The sequence below is a fragment of the Pleurodeles waltl genome, chromosome 12, assembly GCF_031143425.1.
Source record: "Pleurodeles waltl isolate 20211129_DDA chromosome 12, aPleWal1.hap1.20221129, whole genome shotgun sequence".
NCBI lineage: Eukaryota > Metazoa > Chordata > Amphibia > Caudata > Salamandridae > Pleurodeles > Pleurodeles waltl.
In genome coordinates, this window is record NC_090451.1 from 715,044,821 (window position 1) to 715,072,004 (window position 27,184).

At 55.6% G+C, this 27,184-nt stretch overlaps 2 pseudogenes; both read left to right on the forward strand.

Moving 5' to 3' along the window:
- LOC138267309 (zinc finger protein 208-like) overlaps positions 1-27,184 on the forward strand; it is a 331,096-nt pseudogene that overhangs the window by 282,375 nt on the left and 21,537 nt on the right.
- The window catches only part of LOC138266960 (zinc finger protein 850-like), a 61,653-nt pseudogene that overhangs the window by 2,407 nt on the left and 32,062 nt on the right, over positions 1-27,184 (forward strand).

The following is a 27,184-nucleotide window of genomic DNA, read 5'->3' on the forward strand; positions in this document are numbered from 1 at the left end:
CCCTGAACAATACCCCCAGCCACAGGCCCTGAACAATACCCCCAACCCCCCGCCACAGACCCTGAACAATACTCCCAACCCCCCGCCACAGGCCCTGAACAATACCCCCATCCCCCCACCTCCCAGTCACAGGCCCTGAAACCCCCACCTCCCAGCCACAGGCCCTGAACAATACTCCCACCCCCCCGCCACAGCCCCTGAACAATGCCCCCACCTCCCAGTCACAGCCCCTGAAACCCCCACCTCCCAGTCACAGCCCCTGAACAATACCCCCACCTCCCAGTCACAGGCCCTGAACAATACCCCCAACCCCCAGCCACAGACCCTGAACAATACTCCCACCCCCCCGCCACAGCCCCTGAACAATACCCCCACCTCCCAGTCACAGCCCCTGAAACCCCCACCTCCCAGTCACAGGCCCTGAACAATACCCCCAACCCCCCGCCACAGGCCCTGAACAATACCCCCACCTCCCAGTCACAGCCCCTGAACAATACCCCCACCTCCCAGTCACAGGCCCTGAACAATACCCCCATCCCCCCACCTCCCAGTCACAGGCCCTGAACAATACCCCCACCTCCCAGTCACAGCCCCTGAACAATACCCCCACCTCCCAGTCACAGGCCCTGAAACCCCCACCTCCCAGTCACAGGCCCTGAACAATACCCCCAACCCCCAGCCACAGGCCCTGAACAATACCCCCAGCCACAGGCCCTGAACAATACCCCCAACCCCCCGCCACAGACCCTGAACAATACTCCCAACCCCCCGCCACAGGCCCTGAACAATACCCCCATCCCCCCTCCTCCCAGTCACAGGCCCTGAACAATACCCCCAACTCCCAGCCACAGGCCCTGAACCATACCCCAAACCCCCAGCCACAGGCCCTGAACCATACTCCCAACCCCCCGCCACAGGCCCTGAACCATACCCCCACCTCCCAGTCACAGGCCCTGAACAATACCCCCACCTCCCAGTCACAGGCCCTGAAACCCCCACCTCCCAGCCACAGGCCCTGAACAATACTCCCAACCCCCCGCCACAGGCCCTGAACAATACCCCCACCTCCCAGTCACAGCCCCTGAACAATACCCCCACCTCCCAGTCACAGCCCCTGAACAATACCCCCACCTCCCAGTCACAGGCCCTGAAACCCCCACCTCCCAGCCACAGGCCCTGAACAATACTCCCAACCCCCCGCCACAGGCCCTGAACAATACCCCCACCTCCCAGCCACAGGCCCTGAACAATACCCCCAACCCCCAGCCACAGGCCCTGAACAATACCCCCAGCCACAGGCCCTGAACAATACCCCCAACCCCCGCCACAGACCCTGAACAATACTCCCAACCCCCCGCCACAGGCCCTGAACAATACCCCCATCCCCCCACCTCCCAGTCACAGGCCCTGAACAATACCCCCAACTCCCAGCCACAGGCCCTGAACCATACCCCAAACCCCCAGCCACAGGCCCTGAACCATACTCCCAACCCCCCGCCACAGGCCCTGAACCATACACCCAACCCCCCGCCACAGGCCCTGAACAATACCCCCACCTCCCAGTCACAGGCCCTGAACAATACTCCCAGTCACAGGCCCTGAACAATACCCCCACCTCCCAGTCACAGCCCCTGAACAATACCCCTAACCCCCAGCCACAGACCCTGAACAATACTCCCAACCCCCGGTCAAAGCCCCTGAACAATACTCCCAACCCCCAGCCACAGGCCCTGAACAATACCCCCAGCCACAGGCCCTGAACAATACCCCCAACCCCCCGCCACAGACCCTGAACAATACTCCCAACCCCCCGCCACAGGCCCTGAACAATACCCCCATCCCCCCACCTCCCAGTCACAGGCCCTGAACAATACCCCCAACTTCCACCTCCCAGCCACAGGCCCTGAACCATACCCCAAACCCCCAGCCACAGGCCCTGAACCATACTCCCAACCCCCCGCCACAGGCCCTGAACCATACTCCCAACCCCCCGCCACAGGCCCTGAACAATACACCCACCTCCCAGTCACAGGCCCTGAACAATACTCCCAGTCACAGGCCCTGAACAATACCCCCACCTCCCAGTCACAGGCCCTGAACAATACCCCCACCTCCCAGTCACAGCCCCTGAACAATACCCCCAACCCCCAGCCACAGACCCTGAACAATACTCCCAACCCCCGGTCACAGCCCCTGAACAATACTCCCAACCCCCAGCCACAGGCCCTGAACAATACCCCCAGCCACAGGCCCTGAACAATACCCCCAACCCCCCGCCACAGACCCTGAACAATACTCCCAACCCCCCGCCACAGGCCCTGAACAATACCCCCCACCTCCCAGTCACAGGCCCTGAACAATACCCCCAACTCCCACCTCCCAGCCACAGGCCCTGAACCATACCCCAAACCCCCAGCCACAGGCCCTGAACCATACTCCCAACCCCCCGCCACAGGCCCTGAACCATACTCCCAACCCCCAGCCACAGGCCCTGAACAATACCCCCACCTCCCAGTCACAGGCCCTGAACAATACCCCCACCTCCCAGCCACAGGCCCTGAACAATACTCCCAACCCCCAGCCACAGGCCCTGAACAATACCCCCACCTCCCAGCCACAGGCCCTGAACAATACTCCCAACCCCCAGCCACAGCCCCTGAACAATACTCCCAACCCTCCGCCACAGGCCCTGAACAATACCCCCACCTCCCAGTCACAGGCCCTGAACAATACCCCCACCTCCCAGTCACAGGCCCTGAACAATACCCCCACCTCCCAGCCACAGACCCTGAACAATACCCCCACCTCCCAGTCACAGCCCCTGAACAATACTCCCAACCCCCAGCCATAGGCCCTGAACAATACCCCCAACTCCCACCTCCCAGCCACAGGCCCTGAACAATACTCCCAACCCCCCGCCACAGGCCCTGAACAATACCCCCACTTCCCAGTCACAGGCCCTGAACAATACCCCCACCTCCCAGTCACAGCCCCTGAACAATACCCCCACCTCCCAGTCACAGGCCCTGAACAATACCCCCAACCCCCAGCCACAGGCCCTGAACAATACCCCCAGCCACAGGCCCTGAACAATACCCCCAACCCCCCGCCACAGACCCTGAACAATACTCCCAACCCCCCGCCACAGGCCCTGAACAATACCCCCATCCCCCCACCTCCCAGTCACAGGCCCTGAACAATACCCCCAACTCCCAGCCACAGGCCCTGAACCATACCCCAAACCCCCAGCCACAGGCCCTGAACCATACTCCCAACCCCCCGCCACAGGCCATGAACCATACTCCCAACCCCCCGCCTCAGTCCCTGAACAATACCCCCACCTCCCAGTCACAGGCCCTGAACAATACCCCCACCTCCCAGTCACAGGCCCTGAACAATACCCCCACCTCCCAGTCACAGCCCCTGAACAATACCCCCAACCCCCCGCCACAGGCCCTGAACATTACCTCCACCTCCCAGTCACAGGCCCTGAACAATACCCCCACCTCCCAGTCACAGGCCCTGAACAATACCCCCACCTCCCAGTCACAGCCCCTGAACAATACCCCCAGCCACAGGCCCTGAACAATACCCCCAGCCACAGGCCCTGAACAATACCCCCAACCCCCCGCCACAGACCCTGAACAATACTCCCAACCCCCCGCCACAGGCCCTGAACAATACCCCCATCCCCCCACCTCCCAGCCACAGGCCCTGAACAATACCCCCAACTCCCAGCCACAGGCCCTGAACCATACCCCAAACCCCCAGCCACAGGCCCTGAACAATACCCCCAACCCCCCCGCCACAGGCCCTGAACCATACTCCAAACCCCCCGCCACAGGCCCTGAACAATACCCCCACCTCCCAGTCACAGGCCCTGAACCCCCCACCTCCCAGCCACAGGCCCTGAACAATACTCCCAACCCCCCGCCACAGGCCCTGAACAATACCCCCACCTCCCAGTCACAGGCCCTGAACAATACCCCCACCTCCCAGTCACAGCCCCTGAACAATACCCCCACCTCCCAGTCACAGGCCCTGAACAATACCCCCAACCCCCAGCCACAGGCCCTGAACAATACCCCCAGCCACAGGCCCTGAACAATACCCCCAACCCCCCGCCACAGACCCTGAACAATACTCCCAACCCCCCGCCACAGGCCCTGAACAATATCCCCATCCCCCACCTCCCAGTCACAGGCCCTGAACAATACCCCCACTTCCCAGTCACAGCCCCTGAACAATACCCCCACCTCCCAGTCACAGCCCCTGAACAATACCCCCACCTCCCAGCCACAGGCCCTGAACAATACCCCCCAGCCACAGGCCCTGAACAATACCCCCAGCCACAGGCCCTGAACAATACCCCCAACCCCCCGCCACAGACCCTGAACAATACTCCCAACCCCCGCCACAGGCCCTGAACAATACCCCCATCCCCCCACCTCCCAGTCACAGGCCCTGAACAATACCCCCAACCCCCAGCCACAGGCCCTGAACAATACCCCCAGCCACAGGCCCTGAACAATACCCCCAACCCCCCGCCACAGGCCCTGAACAATACCCACATCCCCCCACCTCCCAGTCACAGGCCCTGAACAATACCCCCAACTCCCAGCCACAGGCCCTGAACCATACCCCAAACCCCCAGCCACAGGCCCTGAACCATACTCCCAACCCCCCGCCACAGGCCCTGAACCATACTCCCAACCCCCCGCCACAGGCCCTGAACAATACCCCCACCTCCCAGTCCCAGGCCCTGAACAATACCCCCACCTCCCAGTCACAGGCCCTGAACAATACCCCCACCTCCCAGTCACAGGCCCTGAACAATACCCCCACCTCCCAGTCACAGGCCCTGAACAATACCCCCACCTCCCAGTCACAGGCCCTGAACAATACCCCCACCTCCCAGTCACAGGCCCTGAACAATACCCCCACCTCCCAGTCACAGCCCCTGAACAATACCCCCAACCCCCAGCCACAGGCCCTGAACAATACCCCCAGCCACAGGCCCTGAACAATACCCCCAGCCACAGGCCCTGAACAATACCCCCAACCCCCGCCACAGGCCCTGAACAATACCCCCATCCCCCCACCTCCCAGTCACAGGCCCTGAACAATACCCCCAACTCCCAGCCACAGGCCCTGAACCATACCCCAAACCCCCAGCCACAGGCCCTGAACCATACTCCCAACCCCCCGCCACAGGCCCTGAACAATACCCCCACCTCCCAGTCACAGGCCCTGAACAATACCCCCACCTCCCAGTCACAGCCCCTGAACAATACCACCAACCCCCACCTCCCAGCCACAGGCCCTGAACAATACCCCCAACCCCAGCCACAGGCCCTGAACAATACCCCCACCTCCCAGTCACAGCCCCTGAACAATACTCCCAACCCCCAGCCACAGACCCTGAACAATACCCCCACCTCTCAGTCACAGCCACTGAACAATACTCCCAACCCCCATACACAGACCCTGAACAATACCCCCACTTCCCAGTCACAGCCCCTGAACAATACTCCCAACCCCCAGCCACAGACCCTGAACAATACCCCCTCCTCCCAGTCACAGCCCCTGAACAATACTCCCAACCCCCAGCCACAGACCCTGAACAATACCCCCACCTCCCAGTCACAGCCCCTGAACAATACTCCCCAGCCACAGGCCCTGAACAATACCCCCATCCCCCCACCTCCCAGCCACAGACCCTGAACAGTACCCCCAACCTCCACCTCCCACCAGCAGACCCTGAACAATACCCTCAACCTCCCAGCCACAGGCCCTACACAACCCCCCCAATCCCCCCCTCCCAGCCACAGACCCTGAACAATATCCCCCAACCCTCCAACCTCCCAGCCACAGACCCTGAACAATACCCCAACCTCCACCTACAGACCCTGAACAATACCCTCAACCTCCCAGCCACAGGCCCTGAACAACACCCCCACCTCCCAGCCACAGACCCTGAACAATACCCCCAACCTCCCGGCCACAGACCCTGAACAATACCCCCAACCTCCAAGCCACAGACCCTAAACAATACCCCCAACCTCCCAGCCCAGGCCCTGAACCATACCCCCGTCCCCCCACCTCCCAGCCTCAGACCCTGAACAATACCCCCACCTCCCAGCCACAGACCCTGAACAATACCCCCACCTCCCAGTCACAGCCCCTGAACAATACTCCCAACCCCCCGCCACAGGCCCTGAACAATACCCCCACCTCCCAGTCACACCCCCTGAACAATACCCCCAACCACAGGCCCTGAACAATACGCCCACCTCCCAGTCACAGCCCCTGAACAATACCCCCAACCCCCCGCCACAGGCCCTGAACAATACCCCCACCTCCCAGTCACAGCCCCTGAACAATACCCCCAGCCACAGGCCCTGAACAATACCCCCACCTCCCAGTCACAGCCCCTGAACAATACCCCCAGCCACAGGCCCTGAACAATACCCCCACCTCCCAGTCACAGCCCCTGAACAATACCCCCAACCCCCAGCCACAGGCCCTGAACAATACCCCCACCTCCCAGTCACAGCCCCTGAACAATACTCCCAACCCCCAGCCACAGACCCTGAACAATACCCCCACCTCCCAGTCACAGCCCCTGAACAATACTCCCAACCCCCAGCCACAGGCCCTGAACAATACTCTCATCCCCCCACCTCCCAGCCTCAGACCCTGAACAGTACCCCCAACCTCCACCTCCCACCTACAGACCCTGAACAATACCCTCAACCTCCCAGCCACAGGCCCTAAACAATACCCCCAACCCTCACCTCCCAGCCACAGACCCTGAACAATATCCCCCAACCCTCCAACCTCCCAGCCACAGACCCTGAACAATACCCCCAACCCTCACCTCCCAGACACAGGCCCTGAACAATACCCCCAACCCTCCCTCCCATCCACAGACCCTGAACAATACCCCCAACCCTCACCTCCCAGCCACAGACCCTGAACAATACCCCCAACCCCCACCTCCCAGCCACAGGCCCTGAACAATACCCCCATCCCCCCCCACCTCCCTGTCACAGGCCCTCAACAATACTCCCACCTCCCAGCCACAGGCCCTGAACAATACCCCCCTCCCCCCACCTCCCTGCCACAGGCCCTGAACAATACTCCCATCCCCCCACCTCCCAGCCTCAGACCCTGAACAATACTCCCATCCCCCCACCTCCCAGCCACAGACCCTGAACAATAACCCAACCCTCCAACCTCCCGCAGGCCCTGAACAATACCCCCACAACTCCCAGCCACAGGCCCTGAACAATACCCCACCTCCCAGCCACAGGCCCAGAACAATACCCTCAACCCTCCAACCTCCCAGCCACAGACCCTGAACAATACCCCCAACCTCCCAGCTACAGGCCCTGAACAATACCCCCAACCTCCGAGCCACAGGCCCTGAACAATACCCCCAACTGCCAGTCACAGACCGTGAACAATACCCCCAACCCTCAGCCACAGGCCCTGAACAATACCCCCACCTCCCAGTCACAGCCCCGGAACAATACTCCCAGCCACAGACCCTGAACAATACCCCCACCTCCCAGTCACAGCCCCGGAACAATACTCCCAGCCACAGACCCTGAACAATACCCCCACCTCCCAGTCACAGCCCCTGAACAATACTCCCAACCCCCAGCCACAGACCCTGAACAATACCCCCACCTCCCAGTCACAGCCCCTGAACAATACTCCCAACCCCCAGCCACAGGCCCTGAACAATACCCCCATCCCCCCACCTCCCAGCCACAGGCCCTGAACAATACCCCCAACCCTCACCTCCCAGCCACAGGCCCTGAACAATACCCCCAACCCTCCCTCCCATCCACAGACCCTGAACAATACCCCCAACCCTCACCTCCCAGCCACAGACCCTGAACAATACCCCAACCCCCACCTCCCAGCCACAGGCCCTGAACAATACCTCCATCCCCCCCACCTCCCAGCCACAGGCCCTGAACAATACCCCCATCCCCCCCACCTCCCAGCCACAGGCCCTGAACAATACCCCCATCCCCCCCCACCTCCCTGCCACAGGCCCTGAACAATACTCCCATCCCCCCACCTCCCTGCCACAGGCCCTGAACAACACTCCCATCCCCCCACCTCCCTGCCACAGGCCCTGAACAATACCCCCATCCCCCCCACCTCCCAGCCACAGACCCTGAACAATACCCCCATCCCCCCCACCTCCCAGCCACAGGCCCTGAACAATACCCCCATCCCCCCCACCTCCCAGCCACAGGCCCTGAACAATACCCCCATCCCCCCCACCTCCCTGCCACAGGCCCTGAACAATACTCCCATCCCCCCACCTCCCTGCCACAGGCCCTGAACAATACTCCCATCCCCCCACCTCCCAGCCTCAGACCCTGAACAATACTCCCATCCCCCCACCTCCCAGCCACAGACCCTGAACAATACCCCAACCCTCCAACCTCCCGCAGGCCCTGAACAATACCCCCCCAATCTCCCAGCCACAGGCCCTGAACAATACCCCACCTCCCAGCCACAGGCCCAGAACAATACCCTCAACCCTCCAACCTCCCAGCCACAGACCCTGAACAATACCCCCAACCTCCCAGCCACAGGCCCTGAACAATACCCCCAACCTCCGAGCCACAGGCCCTGAACAATACCCCCAACTGCCAGTCACAGACCGTGAACAATACCCCCAACCCTCAGCCACAGGCCCTGAACAATACCCCCACCTCCCAGTCACAGCCCCGGAACAATACTCCCAGCCACAGACCCTGAACAATACCCCCACCTCCCAGTCACAGCCCCGGAACAATACTCCCAGCCACAGACCCTGAACAATGGCCCCCACCTCCCAGTCACAGCCCCTGAACAATACTCCCAACCCCCAGCCACAGACCCTGAACAATACCCCCACCTCCCATTCACAGCCCCTGAACAATACTCCCAACCCCCAGCCACAGGCCCTGAACAATACCCCCATCCCCCCACCTCCCAGCCACAGGCCCTGAACAATACCCCCAACCCTCACCTCCCAGCCACAGGCCCTGAACAATACCCCCAACCCTCCCTCCCATCCACAGACCCTGAACAATACCCCCAACCCTCCCTCCCATCCACAGACCCTGAACAATACCCCCAACCCTCACCTCCCAGCCACAGACCCTGAACAATACCCCCATCCCCCCCACCTCCCAGCCACAGGCCCTGAACAATACCCCCATCCCCCCCACCTCCCAGCCACAGGCCCTGAACAATACCCCCATCCCCCCCACCTCCCTGCCACAGGCACTGAACAATACTCCCATCCCCCCACCTCCCTGCCACAGGCCCTGAACAACACTCCCATCCCCCCACCTCCCTGCCACAGGCCCTGAACAATACCCCCATCCCCCCCACCTCCCAGCCACAGACCCTGAACAATACCCCCATCCCCCCCACCTCCCAGCCACAGGCCCTGAACAATACCCCCATCCCCCCCACCTCCCAGCCACAGGCCCTGAACAATACCCCCATCCCCCCCACCTCCCTGCCACAGGCCCTGAACAATACTCCCATCCCCCCACCTCCCTGCCACAGGCCCTGAACAATACTCCCACCTCCCAGCCTCAGACCCTGAACAATACTCCCATCCCCCCACCTCCCAGCCACAGACCCTGAACAATACCCCAACCCTCCAACCTCCCGCAGGCCCTGAACAATACCCCCCCAATCTCCCAGCCACAGACCCTGAACAATACCCCCAACTCCCACCTCCCAGCCACAGACCCTGAACAATACCCACAACTCCCAGCCACAGGCCCTGAACTATACCCCACCTCCCAGCCACAGGCCCTGAACAATACCCTCAACCCTCCAACCTCCCAGCCACAGACCCTGAACAATACCCCCAACCTCCCAGCCACAGGCCCTGAACAATACCCCCAACCTCCGAGCCACAGGCCCTGAACAATACCCCCAACTCCCAGTCACAGACCGTGAACAATACCCCCAACCCTCAGCCACAGACCCTGAACAATACCCCCACCTCCCAGTCACAGCCCCGGAACAATACTCCCAACCCCCAGCCACAGACCCTGAACAATACCCCCACCTCCCAGTCACAGCCCCGGAACAATACTCCCAGCCACAGACCCTGAACAATACCCCCACCTCCCAGTCACAGCCCCTGAACAATACTCCCAACCCCCAACCACAGGCCCTGAACAATACCCCATCCCCCCACCTCCCAGCCACAGGCCCTGAACAATACCCCCAACCCTCACCTCCCAGCCACAGGCCCTGAACAATACCCCCAACCCTCCCTCCCATCCACAGACCCTGAACAATACCCCCAACCCTCACCTCCCAGCCACAGACCCTGAACAATACCCCAACCCCCACCTCCCAGCCACAGGCCCTGAACAATACCCCCATCCCCCCCACCTCCCAGCCACAGGCCCTGAACAATACCCCCATCCCCCCCACCTCCCTGCCACAGGCCCTGAACAATACTCCCATCCCCCCACCTCCCTGCCACAGGCCCTGAACAATACCCCCAACCCTCCCTCCCATCCACAGACCCTGAACAATACCCCCAACCCTCACCTCCCAGCCACAGACCCTGAACAATACCCCAACCCCCCACCTCCCAGCCACAGACCCTGAACAATACCCCAACCCTCCAACCTCCCGCAGGCCCTGAACAATACCCCCCCAATCTCCCAGCCACAGGCCCTGAACAATACCCCACCTCCCAGCCACAGGCCCAGAACAATACCCTCAACCCTCCAACCTCCCAGCCACAGACCCTGAACAATACCCCCAACCTCCCAGCCACAGGCCCTGAACAATACCCCCAACCTCCGAGCCACAGGCCCTGAACAATACCCCCAACTGCCAGTCACAGACCGTGAACAATACCCCCAACCCTCAGCCACAGGCCCTGAACAATACCCCCACCTCCCAGTCACAGCCCCGGAACAATACTCCCAGCCACAGACCCTGAACAATACCCCCACCTCCCAGTCACAGCCCCGGAACAATACTCCCAGCCACAGACCCTGAACAATGGCCCCCACCTCCCAGTCACAGCCCCTGAACAATACTCCCAACCCCCAGCCACAGACCCTGAACAATACCCCCACCTCCCAGTCACAGCCCCTGAACAATACTCCCAACCCCCAGCCACAGGCCCTGAACAATACCCCCATCCCCCCACCTCCCAGCCACAGGCCCTGAACAATACCCCCAACCCTCACCTCCCAGCCACAGGCCCTGAACAATACCCCCAACCCTCCCTCCCATCCACAGACCCTGAACAATACCCCCAACCCTCCCTCCCATCCACAGACCCTGAACAATACCCCCAACCCTCACCTCCCAGCCACAGACCCTGAACAATACCCCCATCCCCCCCACCTCCCAGCCACAGGCCCTGAACAATACCCCCATGCCCCCCACCTCCCAGCCACAGGCCCTGAACAATACCCCCATCCCCCCCACCTCCCTGCCACAGGCACTGAACAATACTCCCATCCCCCCACCTCCCTGCCACAGGCCCTGAACAACACTCCCATCCCCCCACCTCCCTGCCACAGGCCCTGAACAATACCCCCATCCCCCCCACCTCCCAGCCACAGACCCTGAACAATACCCCCATCCCCCCCACCTCCCAGCCACAGGCCCTGAACAATACCCCCATCCCCCCCACCTCCCAGCCACAGGCCCTGAACAATACCCCCATCCCCCCCACCTCCCTGCCACAGGCCCTGAACAATACTCCCATCCCCCCACCTCCCTGCCACAGGCCCTGAACAATACTCCCATCCCCCCACCTCCCAGCCTCAGACCCTGAACAATACTCCCATCCCCCCACCTCCCAGCCACAGACCCTGAACAATACCCCAACCCTCCAACCTCCCGCAGGCCCTGAACAATACCCCCCCAATCTCCCAGCCACAGACCCTGAACAATACCCCCAACTCCCACCTCCCAGCCACAGACCCTGAACAATACCCACAACTCCCAGCCACAGGCCCTGAACTATACCCCACCTCCCAGCCACAGGCCCTGAACAATACCCTCAACCCTCCAACCTCCCAGCCACAGACCCTGAACAATACCCCCAACCTCCCAGCCACAGGCCCTGAACAATACCCCCAACCTCCGAGCCACAGGCCCTGAACAATACCCCCAACTCCCAGTCACAGACCGTGAACAATACCCCCAACCCTCAGCCACAGACCCTGAACAATACCCCCACCTCCCAGTCACAGCCCCGGAACAATACTCCCAACCCCCAGCCACAGACCCTGAACAATACCCCCACCTCCCAGTCACAGCCCCGGAACAATACTCCCAGCCACAGACCCTGAACAATACCCCCACCTCCCAGTCACAGCCCCTGAACAATACTCCCAACCCCCAACCACAGGCCCTGAACAATACCCCATCCCCCCACCTCCCAGCCACAGGCCCTGAACAATACCCCCAACCCTCACCTCCCAGCCACAGGCCCTGAACAATACCCCCAACCCTCCCTCCCATCCACAGACCCTGAACAATACCCCCAACCCTCACCTCCCAGCCACAGACCCTGAACAATACCCCAACCCCCACCTCCCAGCAACAGGCCCTGAACAATACCCCCATCCCCCCCACCTCCCAGCCACAGGCCCTGAACAATACCCCCATCCCCCCCACCTCCCTGCCACAGGCCCTGAACAATACTCCCATCCCCCCACCTCCCTGCCACAGGCCCTGAACAATACCCCCAACCCTCCCTCCCATCCACAGACCCTGAACAATACCCCCAACCCTCACCTCCCAGCCACAGACCCTGAACAATACCCCAACCCCCACCTCCCAGCCACAGGCCCTGAACAATACCCCCATCCCCCCACCTCCCTGCCACAGGCCCTGAACAACACTCCCATCCCCCCACCTCCCAGCCTCAGACCCTGAACAATACTCCCATCCCCCCACCTCCCAGCCACAGGCCCTGAACAATACCCCAACCCTCCAACCTCCCGCAGGCCCTGAACAATACCCCCCAATCTCCCAGCCACAGACCCTGAACAATACCCCCAACTCCCACCTCCCAGACACAGACCCTGAACAATACCCCCAACTCCCAGCCACAGGCCCTGAACAATACCCCACCTCCCAGCCACAGGCCCTGAACAATACCCTCAACCCTCCAACCTCCCAGCCACAGACCCTGAACAATACCCCCCAACCTCCCAGCCACAGGCCCTGAACAATACCCCCAACCTCCGAGCCACAGGCCCTGAACAATACCCCAACCTCCCATCCTCAGACCCTGAACAATACCCCCAACTCCCAGCCACAGACCGTGAACAATACCCTCAACCCCCACCTCCCAGCCACAGACCATGAACAATACCCCCACCTCCCAGCCACAGACCCTGAACAATACCCCCACCTCCCAGCCACAACCTCTGAACAATACCCCCAACCCTCCAACCTCCCAGCCACAGACCCTGAACAATACCCCGCAACCTCCCAGCCACAGGCCCTGAACAATACCCCCAACCTCCCAGCCACAGGCCCTGAACAATACCCCCAACCTCCCAGCCACAGGCCCTGAACAATATCCCAACCTCCCATCCTCAGACCCTGAGCAATACCCCCAACTCCCAGCCACAGACCCCGAACAATACCGCCAACTCCCAGCCACAGACCGTGAACAATACCCTCAACCCCCACCTCCCAGTCACAGACTCTGAACAATACCCCCACCCCCCAGCCACAAACTCTGAACAATACCCCCAACCCTCCAACCTCCCAGCCACAGGCCCTGAACAATACCCCCAACCCTCACCTCCCAGCCACAGTCCCTGAACAATACCCCAACCTCCCATCCTCAGACCCTGAACAATACCCCCAACCTCCCAGCCACAGACCCGGAACAATACCCCCAACCTCCCATCCTCAGACCCGGAACAATACCCCCAACCTCCCATCCTCAGACCCGGAACAATACCCCCAACCTCCCATCCTCAGACCCTGAACAATACCCCAACCTCCCATCCTCAGACCCTGAACAATACCCCAACCTTCCATCCTCAGACCCTGAACAATACCCCCAACTCCCAGCCACAGACCCTGAATAATCCCCCCATCCCCCCACCTCCCAGCCTCAGACCCTGAACAATACCCCCACCTCTCAGCTACAGACCCTGAACAATACCCCCACCTCTCAGCTACAGACCCTGAACAATACCCCCATCCTCCACCTCCCAGCCACAGACCCTGAACAATACCCCCATCTTCCACCTCCCAGCCACAGACCCTGAACAATACCCCCGACCCTCCCCTTCCAGCCACATACCTTGAACAATACCCCATCCCCCAACCTCCCAGCCACAGGCCCTGAACAATACCCCCAACCTCCCAGCCACAGACCCTGAACAATACCGCCTTCCCCCACCTCCCATCCACAGACCCGAACAATACCGCCATCCCCCACCTCCCAGCCACAGGCCCTGAACAATACCCCCAACATCCCTTCCTCAGACCCTGAACAATACCCCCAACCTCCCATCCTCAGACCCTGAACAATACCCCCAACTCCCAGCCACAGACCCTGAACAATACCCCCAACCTCCCATCCTCAGACCCTGATCAATCCCCTCAGCTACAGACCCTGAACAATACCCCCATCCCCCACCTCCCAGCCACAGACCCTGAACAATACCCCCAACCCTCACCTCCCAGCCACAGACCCTGAACAATACCCCATCCCCCCACCTTAGACCCTGAACAATACCCCCAACCCTCCAACCTCTCAGCCACAGACCCTGAACAATACCCCCAACCCTCCCTCCCAGCCACAGGCCCTGAACAATACCCCCAACCTCCCAGCCACAGACCCTTAACAATATCGCCTTCCCCCATCCCCCACCTCCCATCCACAGACTCTGAACAATACCGCCACCCCCAACCTCCCAGCCACAGACCCTGAACAATACCCCCAACCTCCCAGCCACTGACCCTGAACAATACTCCCAACACCCACCTCCCAGCCATAGGCCGTGAACAATACCCCCAGCTTCCCAGCCACAGACCCTGAACAATACCCCCACCTCCTGTCCACAGACCCTGAAAAATACCCCCCCCTCTGAGCCACAGGCCGTGAACAATACCCCCAACCTCCCAGCCACAGACCCGGAACAATACCCCCAACCCCCACCTCCCAGCCACAGACCCTGAACAATACCCCCAACCTTCCAGCCACAGACCCTGAACAGTACCCCCAACCCCCTCTCCCAGCCACAAATCCTGAACAATACCCCAACCCTCAACCTCCCAGCCACAGGCCCTGAACAATACCCTAAACCACCAAGCCTCAGACCCTGAACAATACCCCCAACCTCCCAGCCACAGACCCTGAACAATTCCTCCATCCCCCACCTCCCAGCCACAGGCTTTGAACAATACCTCCAACCTCCCAGCCACAGACCCTGAACAAAAACCCCAATTCCCCCACCTCCCGGCCACTGACCCTGAATAATACCCCCACCTGCCCAACTTCCCAGCCTCAGACCCTGAACAATACCCCCATCCCCCCAACCTCTCAGCCACAGACCCTGAACAATACCCCAAACTCCCAGCCACAGGCCCTGAACAATACCCCCCGCACCCCGGCCACAGACCCTGAACAATACCCCATCCCCCCAACCTCCCAGCCACAGGCCCTGAACAATACCCCCAACTCCCAGCCACAGACACTTAACAATACCCCATCTCCCAGCCACAGACCCTGAACAATACCCTCAACCCCCCACCTCCTAGCCACAGACCCTGAACAATACCCCCATCCCCCCACCTCCCAGCCTCACCCTGAACAATATCCCCAACCCTCACCTCCCAGCCACAGACCCTGAACAATACCCTCAACCCCCACCTCCCAGCCACAGACCCTGAACAATACCCCATCCCCCCCACCTCCAAGCCAGAGACACTGAAAAATACCCTCAACCCCACCCTCCATCCACAGACCCTGAACAATGCCCCCAACCCCCACCTCCCAGCCACAGACCCTGAACAATACCCACCTCCCAGCCACAGACCCTGAACAATACCCCCATCCCCCCACCTCCCAGCCACAGACCCTGAACAATACCCCCATCCCCCCACCTCCCAGCCTCAGACCCTGAACAATACCACCAACCCTCACCTCCCAGCCACAGACCCTGAACAATACCCTCAACCCCCACCTCCCAGCCACAACCTCTGAACAATACCCCCAACCCTCACCTCCCAGCCACAGACCCTGAACAATACCCTCAACCCCCACCTCCCAGCCACAACCTCTGAACAATACCCCCAACCCCCACCTCCCAGCGACAACCTCTGAACAATACCCCCACCTCCCAGCCACAACCTCTGAACAATACCCCCAACCCTCCAACCTCCCAGCCACAGGTCCTGAACAATACCCCCAACCCTCCAACCTCCCAGCCACAGGCCCTGAACAATACCCCCCACCTCCCAGCCACAGACCCTGAACAATACCCCCACCTTCCAGCCACAGGCCCTGAACAATACCCCCAACCCTCACCTCCCAGTAACAGCCCCTGAACAACACCCCCATCCCTCCACCTCCCAGCCTTAGACCCTGAACAATACCCCCATCCCCCACCTCCCAGCCACAGACCCCGAACAATACCCCCATCCCCCCACCTCCCAACCACATGCCCTGAACAATACCCCCAACCTCCCATTCTCAGACCCTGAACAATACCCCCAACTCCCAGCCACAGACCCTGAACAATACCCCCAACCTCCCATCCTCAGACCCTGAACAATAACCCAACCTCCCATCCTCAGACCCTGAACAATACCACCAACTCCCAGCCACAGACCCTGAACAATCCCCCCACTTCCCAGCCTCAGACCCTGAACAATACCCCCATACCCCCACCTCCCAGCCAAAGACCCTGAACAATACCCCCATCCCCCCACCTCCCAGCCACAGACCCTGAACAATACCCCCAACCCTCACCTCCCAGCCACAGACCCTGAACAATACTCCATCCCCCCCCACCTCCCAGCCTCAGACCTGAACAATACCCCCAACTCTCACCTCCCAGCCACAGACCCTGAACAATACCCTCAACCCCCACCTCCCAGCCACAGACCCTGAACAATACCCCCAACCCCCACCTCCCAGCCACAACCTCTGAACAATACCCCCAACCCTCCAACCTCCCAGCCACAGGCCCTGAACCGTACTCCCAACCTCCCAGCCACAGACCCTGAACAATACCGCCTTCCCCCACCTCCCATCCACAGACCCTGAACAATACCGCCATCCCCCACCTACCAGCCACCGTCCCTGAACAATACCCCCAACCTCCCAGCCACAGACCCTGAACAATACTCCCAACACCCACCTCCCAGCCATAGGCCTTGAACAGTACCCCCCAACCTCCCAGCCACAGACCCTGAACAATACCCCTACCTCCTATCCACAGACCCTGAAAAATACCCCCACCTCCAAGCCACAGGCTGTGAACAATACTCCCAACCCCCACCTCCCAGCCACAGGCCCTGAACAGTACCCCCAAGCCCCCTCCAAGCCACAAATACTGAACAATACCCCCAACCCTCAACCTCCCAGCCACAGGCCCTGAACAATACCCCCAACCTCCCAGCATCAGACCCTGAACAATTCCCCCACCTCCCAGCCACTGACCCTGAACAAAAACCCCAATTCCCCCACCTCCCGGCCACAGACCTTGAATAATACCCCATCCCCCCAACTTCCCAGCCTCAGACCCTGAACAATACCCTCATCCCCCCAACCTCTCAGCCACAGGCTATGAACAATACCCCATCCCTCAACCTCCCAGCCACAGGCCCTGAACAATACCCCCCACACCACGGCCACAGGTCCTGAACAATACCCCATCCCCCCAACCTCCCAGCCACAGGCCCTGAACAATACCCCCATCCCCCCACCTCCTAGCCACAGACCCTGAACAATACCCCCATCCCCCCAACCTCCCAGCCACAGGCCCTGAACAATACCCCATCCCCTCACCTCCTAGCCACAGACCCTGAACAATACCCCATCCCTCCACCTCCCAGCCACAGGCCCTGAACAATACCCCCAACCCTCACCCCCCAGCCACAGACCCTGAACAATACTCCATCCGCTCACCTCCTAGCCACAGACCCTGAACAATACCCCATCCCTCCACCTCCCAGATGATGCTGCCAGGGAAACTGCACTCCACACTGATGTAAAACCAGTCAGGGACCCAGCAAGGACCACTGCATTTAAAGTAACATGTAAAACTGAAACGAGGCGCTGTCCTACAGATAATACTGATACAGAACACTGACAAATGATGCTGCCAGGGAGGCACCACTCCACGCTGTGGTGTAAAACCAATCAGGCTCCCAGCAAGGACCACTGCATGTAAAGTAACATGTAAATCCGAAGCTAGGCGCTGCCCTATTGGTAACGAACGCCAGTACTAAAGGACGTTATGGAAATAACTACCGATAATAGTGACATAAGTAGTGCCATTTACTAACACAATGAGCAGAACACTGCTTCCTGCAGCTGCTGCATATAAAGTCACTCAGGGGTTGTCGGTAGCGCGAAAAGAATTCTTGTGAGTGTTTGTTGCAATTGATAGGTGGTACAACAGTATTAACAAACTATCTTCCATGATTCCCTTTACACATCAAAAGTAATAAAACTGCTCCACAACGCGGGAGGTATTCACAAACAGCAGCTAGCCAATCACATCCTGGGTTAGCACACACAGGTAAAACGGGATTGTCAACAAAACAGACACTGCAGCTAACAATTAACAAATTCTTAGCCTGTGGTACGAAGATAAAAAAACAACAACCCAACCACGAAGAGTAATGATTGTTCACATTGAATTTATGTTGTACTGTTGGCTGAACCAATATTCGGTTGACACTCATGATAACCAGTGGTGTTCTTTTTCCGGCCTCTTCCTGGCTTTAATCTTTGAAATGTAAACTAGTCATTGTTGAAATGCCTTTGTCAGTGTTTATAATTATTTATTGAATAGATGTTTTTGTTAAATGTTGTTGTTTTGTCACCTTGAAACCAAATATGTAACGTCTGCCCTTTCTTTCATTTAGTTACAACTAAGAATCAGCCCAAGACAGTTTGTTAAAGACTGAACGTTTCCCAAGATTACTAACAGATTTAAACAGTTGAGTAGCTCTGGTCATTTATAAGGTATGTTTATCCTTACATATTTTTGTACGTTTATATTATGAACTAAGTTGTTTTGATACATATAGGCCTTTATGTGTTTTCGGCTTGTAGAAAAACAACTTATTTACCTTTCCTCATCATTGCGCTGAGTGGAAGGGGTTGTAATGCTGTTCGTGGATAGGACTTGGTATTTAAGACAGTTAGGGGCATATTTATAATCTGTTTGTGCTGAATTAGCATCATTTTTTGACGCTGACTCAAACTTCACTCCATATATATATTTTGGTGCAAGACATGTCTAGTGCCAAAATATTGGATTGGATTACGTCAATGAGATGCAAAGTAGGCGTTCCTGGGCAAAAAATGACAATATGGCTTTAGCGTCATTATTTAACGCCGCCTGGCTCAGGGCAGGCATTAGGAGACCTGTGGGTCTTTTTCCATGGCCAGAGACAATGGATAGAGCCCACAGGTGCCCCTCCCTAGCCCCAGGGACACCTCAATGCATACCAGAGGGGCAGCAGAGGATGGGGGACTCCATCCCAGTTAAGAATAGTTACATTTTTTTTTATTTCTTGTAGTGCAATGGGGGGGGAGGGTGCTAAATTGGGACCCCTGCATGGCACTCGGCCCAATGGACATATGTCCCACGGGCATGGCCATTGGTTTGGTGGGCATGACTCCTGTCTTAACTAAGACAGGAGTCATGTCAATGGGGTTTTAACGTTAGAAAATGACACTAGTCTAGTTAGAGGTATTTTTTTTGCCTCTACCCATACTAGCGTCATCCTCTGACGCTAAACCCCCTGTTCCCCCTACGCCTCCCCCACCCGCTTAGCATCCATTTTTATGACGTTAGCCGGGCCTTACCGCCCGCGTTCCTCATACCATAAATATGATGCCTAGATGGCACCTTGGGATGGCTCTAGCCGGCGTTATACTTTTTGACACTAAATTGTGTTAGCGCAGTTTAGCATCAAAAAGTATAAATCAGGGCCTTAGTGTGGTACTGTTGGGATATTGGACTCAATTTAACAGCTTTGATGCTTTATCTCTTGGAACATCCTAGTGATGCCTGGGATGTGTAGCGTTATCTCCCAATATGTACACCCGTGTTCCAACAACTTTGCTTTCAGGTTCCGATGACTGTGGAATTAAGGTAGTCAGCTTAATCAGTTTGCAGTGTTTGTGAGTGGCTGCTGTTATCCAGTGCACAGACATCTCACTCCAGAAGAACAATTCATTATGCTTCTCTGGGGTGGGGATGCAAAGTGTTGATAATGCTCTCACCTACTTACCCGCCTAGAGTAATGTGGAGGCGGTGTCTTGAGTGGAGTAAATTGTTGGTTTCCAGCCATGAAAATCTGGAAGCATTCTATCTTGGCATTAGTCAAGCTTTGGTTCTGGTGAGAGTTTTGAGACTAATCTTCATGCTTGTCCTGCTACGCTTAGTCTGGGAGGAACCACAGCTTTCCATTGCTGGCTCCTCCTGGAGCACTCGCCCCTGTGGTCCAAGTAGCATCTTCGTCCTGGTAACACAAGTACCTTCTTCTGTCGCTGCTTTAATATTTACTGATAGTCTGCAGGTGCAGGAGCTGCTGGGGCGAGAGCACTGGTTGTTTTTGCAGTGGTCTGAAGGTTTATAGTAATAGCAATAGGCAGACGCTGCTGACACCACCATCTTCAATACTTGTGGCCACTGGAGCTACACACTGATGAAGATCGGTTCTCCAGGAGTGAAGGTGCACAGTAAAAGAAATCAGCTGGACTGTGCTGCCACTTCATACTCTCGGGTATTTCGCTGTGGTTGGGGCCAGAGGGGACAGGAAAGGGAGGAAGATAGTGCAGCGCAGGATGTGACTTAAGAAGTCTTTCTAGCATAAGTCCCACCGCCCAATGCCACTGTGTTTTAAGAAGCAGAATACTGTTTTCTAAAGACACTCTGCCTTCTCCAGCAGCTGTTCCTTTTTCTTTTTATTTTTTTTGTCAAATTGGACTAAACCGCACTACTCCTGGGTCAGTAGTGGCTCTCAATGGATCTGCGCCTGGTTCCCCTTTGGTCCAAGGCCAAATGCTTATCTCTATTATCAAACATTGTAGAGTGTTCCAGTGGGCCAGGTATGCTCTGTTGACCCCTAGATTCCTAAACCCTACTCCCACCACTTGCAGTAGAGTTCTGTTTGTTTATCTGCACTGACGCTCATCAGAAAAGTCAGTCACATGCAGCTAATCCTCTACATTTCTGCTCAGTGCTGGATAACCATTTTTTGTTTGTTTTCAACCTTGTGTCCTTACATAGGAACATCCTGGGACGGATGCACTAAGAAGATCAAGTCGATCATGGGGGCTACTTGGCTTTTTCTGGCTCTAGGCTCTGTTGATGGGAACTCACTGATTATCCGCTCACCTGCTGCCGCTTTGAAGTGACCAGATTCCTGGAGATGGGCATCTACCGGTCCACTCTGGCACAGCCATTCAGTGGTGGAACGTTCTCGCTGAGCTTAGATAAATTAGCCTTTCGAAACCTCCACCTTCGTAGAACGTTTGACAGCCCTGCAGGGTCCCTACTGCAGCACCCACTTTCATGTTGTCTTCCACAACTTCTGCAGGGAGATCAGCAGCTCAAACCATAGAATTAGTGTCTCCACTGTTCCTAGAATGTCTCAAAAGGACTTCTGTCACTTCCTAGAGCCCGCTCCAGAAGCCGACTGTGGCAGACTGTGGACTAGTTAGCACTGCTTCCAACATTCCCCATCTTAGCATGTTGATAAGAAAGATGTACAGCTGTCAAACTTTAGGCCTACTAGATAAGCTCTGAAATTGCCTTTACCTTTGCATTGGTGTAGCCAGTTGTGGCAACTCCTCAGCACCATGAGTCATATCTGTACTGACTGCCGCCGTTATCCTGTACACTGTCTAGTTGGCATCATTAGTAAACAGAGGCACTGGTAACCTTGACTCGGGAGGGGGGGTCTGTGGGGGATTTCCATGATATCTTGTTTCTCTTTCTAGCTGTCCCCAATACAAGCGGTGCTTAAAACTATTCTCCTACTGACATCGTAGGTTGCAAATCTGCAGTGTTTTTAAATTGTTTGGGCAGATCCACTTAATTTGAACTTGTGCTCAGCAGCCAGAATCTCATATTTAAGAAGACAGTGCCCATCCCTGCCTGCCTTACCTATACCGGCCCTTGTTCACCCTGCTCTGAATGAGGCCCCAAACCTTCCTACTTGCACCTGACTGAGGCCCCAACACCTCATACCCCCACCTCTGTTTTTTAACTCTTTGCCGCTTTTATTTCTTGACTTTTGTTTCTGCTCTCTTTGCTTTTTCACTTCTTACTTCGGGCAACACCAACCTCACTGGATCTGTCGTAGTTGGACTCTTGCTCTAGGCAAGACTGCTGGTTTAAGAATGACAGCACAGGTGACTAAGCCAATCCTACAACAAGTCGCAACTGTCGGCCTAACCCTTTTACCTCACCAAAAACCAAAACAGTAAAAAGGTGATTTGTGGCATCCTTTACCCTTGGACTCAAGAGTGCGACATTTTGGGGAATTGTGGTTAAACGGAGACTACCCTTTTCTCACATGAGCAACAAGTCTCAGTCAGACACATGCAGTGAAGGAGATGCAGTAACGTTTTTAATAGGTTTTATTAACAAGACTATCTACTGTACATTGCGTGGGCTGCAGTGATTAGGATAATGAACAAAGCAAGAAATAGAATTGTAAAAACGAGAGTCATGAATACAAAGACCCCCACCATCTTGCAATAACATGAGATATAAAATAGATATGAAATAGACCCTAATTACCTAGATTAACCTAATCGCTAAGCTAAAGAGAGCTAGGTGTATTAAACCCAACCTGCCAGTACCATGCCCATGAGAAGAGCGCCCCAAACCTTGTTACCTTGGAATGAGGTCTCTGGATCAGACTCCGTGGTGACACGAAGGCTGAGTCTGCATCAGGCGACATGTAGCGTAGATAGCTTTGATGGGATCTGGTAGGAATTCCTCTGATAACCCTGTCTGTGTGAGATATTTATACAGATCTTGTAGGACCCCTGACGCAGGTATGTTCTGAAAAAATAGATAAGAAGGCATGCTTGGGGCAACAATTATATACACAATTGCCTGAAAAAGAATATTATGTTACTGTCACACTTAAGTGGGAAAGGACATGATGTGAGAACCTATGTATATCACTTGTCTTTGACGCTGATAGTGACGCCTTCGCAGAGTGGCACTGATAACGTGAAATCAAAGCGTCTTCCTAACTATAAGCATTGCAGCCATCTCGGAAGAAATAATTAGAAAAATGCGCTAAAACAGAGCAGGCTAAGTAGGTTAAAAATCATTAGGTGATGGGAGCACAGGCCTGCAAGCCAGAAGGCTAAGCTATCTCCTGATTTCCGATAAAACAAAATAGTATCCACTACAGAGCCCTGCTCTTCCAGTCTCCTGAACCCAGATGCCGCTTCAAAACTATAACAGACTTCACCGCCACAACTATGCTTACCTCCAGCTCGCTCATCCTCATCTGTGACCTCAACTTCCCCCTTGAAGACCACATCTACCCCAACACCACCTATCTCCTGGAAAACATCAGCATAATCATTCACACCATGAGTGAACAACCCCACTCACATAGCCCAACACTTCTTTGACCCTGTCTGCACCAACTTCTGAGACACCACAGTGGACAACCCCACCCGCACCTGTACCAATCACTTCCTTGTCTGATTCGGCCTCCTTCTCCACAACCAAAACAGAAGCACCCTGTTGCACCTGGCTCTTTTTGCAGGTTCATCCCCAGTCTTTTTGCCTCCTTCATCCTAATTTTTCTAACCAGTTTTTGTTGGCTTTAGGACTCTGGGCACTTTACCACTGCTAAAACAGTGCTAAAGTGCATATGCTCTCTTTGTAAATTGTACTGTTGATTGGTTTATCCATGACTGACATATTTGATTTACTGGTAAGTCCCTAGTAAAGTGCACTAGGAGTGCCCTGGGCCTGTAAATCAAATGCTACTACTGGGCCTTCGGCATTGGCTGTGCCACCCACATTAGTAGCACTGTAAACATGGCTCAGACCTGCCATTGCAGTGTCTGTGTGTGCATTTTTAAACTGCCAATTTGGCTTGGGAAGTGTACCCACTTGCCAGGCCTAAACCTTCCCTTTTACTACATGTCAGTCACCCCTAAGGGAGGCCCTAGGTAGCCCCAGGGGGCAGTGTATGTTTAAGGTAGGACATATACTAGAGTCTTTTATATGTCCTAACAGTGAAATACTGCCAAATTTGGTTTTCACTGTGCAAGGCCTAGCTCCTTCATAGGTTAACATAGGGGCTGCCTTTAAACATTCTTACAGTGGAGATTCCCTTTGAGAGCAGATTCAAATGTGGAGGTTAGGGTCTCTGAACTCACAATTTAAAAATACATCTTTTAGTGAAGTTGGTTTTTAAATTGTCTGTTTGAAAATGCCACTTTTAGAAAGTAGGCATTTTCTTGCTTAAACCATTCTGTGACTCTGCCTGTTTGTGGATTGTCTGTCTGGGTCAGTTTGGCAGTTGGGCTGTTTTGCACCTCGCTAGGCAGTGACACAAAATGGGGCAGGGGTGTAGCCTGCATATCCTGATGAGCCATCTGAGCTAGAGGAGAGGAAGGAGTGGTTGTTTGCACCTGAAAGGAATTCCTGCCCTCACACAATGCAGTCTCCGACCCCCTGGTGTGCCTCTGGGGCCTGGCCTGGACAAGGAAGGAATTTGCAAACACTTGAGACGTTGCTTTGAAGTTTTCCACAAGAGGAACCTCTGCCATATGGAAGTAGGGGCAATATCAAATAAGCAGGAAATACGATACCTAGGTATTTTAGTGACCCATAATCTGAAGGATTTAGTGGCAAGGAATGCACGAAAATTATTAGTTGAATGTAAAGCCATGCTACAAAAATGGGCTTATCTCCCTTTGACGATCCTCAGGAGGATAAATTTAATTAAGATGTTTATTCTGCCTAAATGGAACTTTGTGTTTGCAACTATACCTGTGGCAATGCATAAAGGATACCTGGATAAAATGCAGCAGGCGATAAGTAGTTTTATTTGGAACTCAAAGGGGCCTAGGATATCTTGGAAGAAATTATGTAGAAGAAGGGAAAAGGGAGGACTGTCTTTACCAGATTTGGCATATTATGCGTGGGCTTTTTTGTTTAAGAACTCAAGGATGTTGTTTTTGTGCCCAGATGGTTCAGCAGTGGGCAGAATGTATAAGGCAATGGTTTCATCCGTAAAAGGGGCCTCAAGGCATTTTCTTTTCAAATTCGCCGACCCTAAATTTTTCAAAGAAGTTAAATTGAAAGTGTTGCAAGGATTGGCAAGGAGTTGGTATCAGTTGAGACGACGTCTGGGTGCACATTATTACAGCTATCAGGCCCCTATCTGGGATTCCCCGGGCACCCCAGAATGCTGTAAAGATATTTTAGCATTACCACTCAAAAGGGCAGGCGTGGAAAGGTGGGGGGAGCTCTCGCGAGAGGGTACCTTACTCTTATGGGATGAGTTGGTAAGGATAACAAGTGGTTCCCTGTCCAGATTAAAATATCTACAGTTAAGAGAGTGGGAAAAAGAAATCAAGGGGGGCTTGGGTGTGGTAAATGCATTGGAGGATTCTTTTCTTGAATTTGCGGGCTCTGCACCTGTAAAGAAGCTGGCGGTTTGGTATTGGGAAATATTAGAAACTCTTGATGGGAATTTTGTTTTACCAAACAATCTATGGGGCAAGGCCGGGTTAGGTGATAAGGTTGGGTTATGGTGGAAGAAGTCGTTTTTGACTCTTTATCAGGTAGTGAAGCCTGCCCCATTAAGGAAAAATCATCTTTATACCCTACACAGAGCTTATATTTCACCGACAAAACTTGCCAAATTTAAGAAGGGGTAAGTGATTAAATGTCTGAAATGCGGCGGGATAGGAGCAACGGATATTCATATGTTTTGGGATTGCCCTGCTATTCGGTTGTTTTGGGAGGATGTTTTTGGGGTAATATCATCTATGTTAGGCTGGAAAATCAATGTATCACTCCTGCTGATTATATTCGGGCAGTTACAGGAAGCGGGCATATGGAGCAGGGTGAATGAAGCTAAGCGTAATTTTGTGTTTTATGTAATTGTGTTGGGCAGGAATGAAATCTGCAAAAATTGGATGAAGGAGCACCCTCCGAGCTATACGGACTGGCTTAATGCAGCTCTCCGCATTTCGAATATGGACTTAAATGTGCAGGGCTCTAAGAGAAATGCGGAATTGTGATCGCCGTTATTAAAATGGGAGAAAGTTGTTTGAATTTGTTTTCTTTTCAATATTTGGCTACTTTGAGACTATGTGAAATTGGTTTGTTTATCTTTTGTTGTCCAATGATTAGCCTCCGTTTGATACTCCGGCTGGTTTGCCTAGGCAGATCGGGAGATATAATGGTGCACCCCCCTGGCTAGGGCCTCTCTCTTAATTAGAGGGTAAGAAGGCTGCAGGAATTAGGAGGTGGCTTAGAAAGCGGGGTTGAATGTGGACAAAAAAAAAAAAAAGAGGAACCTCTGCCAAGAAGAAGAGCTAGAGGAGGAGTACTGTCCCTTTGCTGTGTTGCTTTGCTGGACTGGCCTGCCTTTGCTGCTGCTGCCTTACAAGAGTGCAAAGGGTGAACTTTGCTGTGTGTCCTGCTTGAAAAAGTTCTCCAAGGGCTTGGAGTAGAGCTTGCCTCCTGTTGGAAGTCTCAGGGACACAAAAGACTTCAGTTTCCTCGACTTGCAACACTGGGAACTGTGCGTTCTGTGCTGTACAAGAAGAAAAAACCACAGCGCCGCTGCCAACAAAGCTGCTGGCCTGCACCGTGACCTGCTGACGCTGCACAGAGTCACATTGCCCTGCTTCACACTGTGACCCTGGTCTCACCAATGGCGCCATCAGGCG